Source organism: Arachis ipaensis, chromosome B9 (assembly GCF_059453495.1).
Source record: "Arachis ipaensis isolate K30076 ecotype BB chromosome B9, ASM5945349v1, whole genome shotgun sequence".
Taxonomy (NCBI): Eukaryota; Viridiplantae; Streptophyta; class Magnoliopsida; order Fabales; family Fabaceae; genus Arachis; species Arachis ipaensis.
This window is the reverse complement of record NC_142444.1, coordinates 23,285,878-23,287,548: the sequence shown is the minus strand read 5'-3', so window position 1 is coordinate 23,287,548 and position 1,671 is coordinate 23,285,878. Positions and strand designations below refer to the sequence as shown.

The 1,671-nt window shown below is 40.7% G+C and overlaps 1 pseudogene; it reads right to left on the bottom strand.

The window, feature by feature from the left end:
- Window positions 1-530: 530 nt before the first annotated feature.
- On the bottom strand, window positions 531-1,471 carry LOC148544023 (protein FAR1-RELATED SEQUENCE 5-like; annotated as a pseudogene).
- Between the last annotated feature and the right edge of the window lie 200 nt (window positions 1,472-1,671).

Genomic DNA, 1,671 nt, shown 5'->3' with positions numbered 1-1,671 from the left:
GATCCTCACTCACCTGAGATATTACTTGGACGACCCGGTGCACTTGCTGGTAAAGTTGTGCGAGTTCTAATTTCGCGCACCAGACAGCCGTTTGACAGGGGGCTGCTTGTTTACTATAGTCCTCTGGCAGCAATCCTGTAAATGCACACCAAAATTGGGAAAACAAAAAACTCAACTTCAGTCCAATAATATGATGTTTTTCTCAATTCAAGACATCATACCAAGGTCAGGGAAAGACTTTCTAAGCAATTCAATGAATAAGCTAAAGAGAAGTTACAAAAGTACGGAAGTGACAGAGAATTCAGCCTTCTTTTGAACTGTCTGCTCTATCTAATACTGAACTAGATGCCGCAAAATCCCCAACTCTATCTGTACTCTTACACATATAACTAATAACCACACCCCAACCCACATTTTTTTTAACTAACACCACAACAAATACTAATTATCCAAAGCACGCAATGAAATTCAGAAAACAATGAAACAATAATACAACATAACTTAATACCTCTTCACACTCATTTAGAAGCTCAGACCATCGTATTCCATCTGTTGCGAAGCCTCAACTTCTTGTGATTCGTCCATGTTGTACGATGATCCCATGGCATGTAATTCATCTGTGGTGTCGTCACCATTCTGTCGACACATCTACGAGCATTATGGCCAGCTTTGTCACACTTTCTGCATCGTTGGACACGCCGATACCTCCCACGAGTAGTCACAACATGACGACCACACCCTTTATGCCTGGCTCTCGGAGGACCATGTATGGACGCATCATCGCCCCCGCCTTCGGCAGTGGTGGCCAACCTTTTCTGGATCTTTTCTCTTAACGCTTCTTGTTCATTAGCTATTTTGGTCTTCACCTCGAAGTAATCATCAAAGTAACTACAAGAAAGCTTGACTAGTTCTCTATAGTCATCGAGCATTGCCGTATGCATACTCATATAGGCTGCATCAGGAATCTCTCCACTAAAAACATGGTTATTTATCGGCGGTTGTTTTGCCTTCTTTGTCCAATGACCTAGTATAAGACTATCTGGAATAACAACTATGTTAAGTCTAACAAGCACACCAACTATGTGCATACAGGGGATTCCAAAGGATTTTATGCGCAAGCAAGAATATCTAAATTCATCATCCATCTCTCCCTAAGAAACGTTCCATGATCTACCTTGGCAATACATGGCCACCTCAAACAATGTACACGTGCTTGTCTTCTTCGAAGAAACTACTATGACATTGCTAGCTAGTAATAACACCTCCCGAAAATAAGACATAGACCTCTTGTGTATACTATTGCTACAAACCGCTCTAACTCCTCCAATCTTGTTTTCACAACCGGATCTCCATAAGCAGATTTGTAATCAGCAACCACTACTCTCCTACGCATGAATTCTAAATATTGTTGGAAATGCTCAATAAATTCCCTAAACTTGTAGCCGTTGTATATAAACTTCCCTATCTGCATATTCAGTGCCTCACACCTTGATGTTATCTTAAGCCCAGCAAAGAACTTACCCCTAATGTGGACATTCGACCACATATGTTTCTTCTCATACATATCATTGACCCATGAATTTTATTGCAATCCAAATTCTTCAAATGCATCATTCCAAAAATCTTCAAAGTCATCGACCTCCAAATCCCCCATTAAACAAAGACGAAACT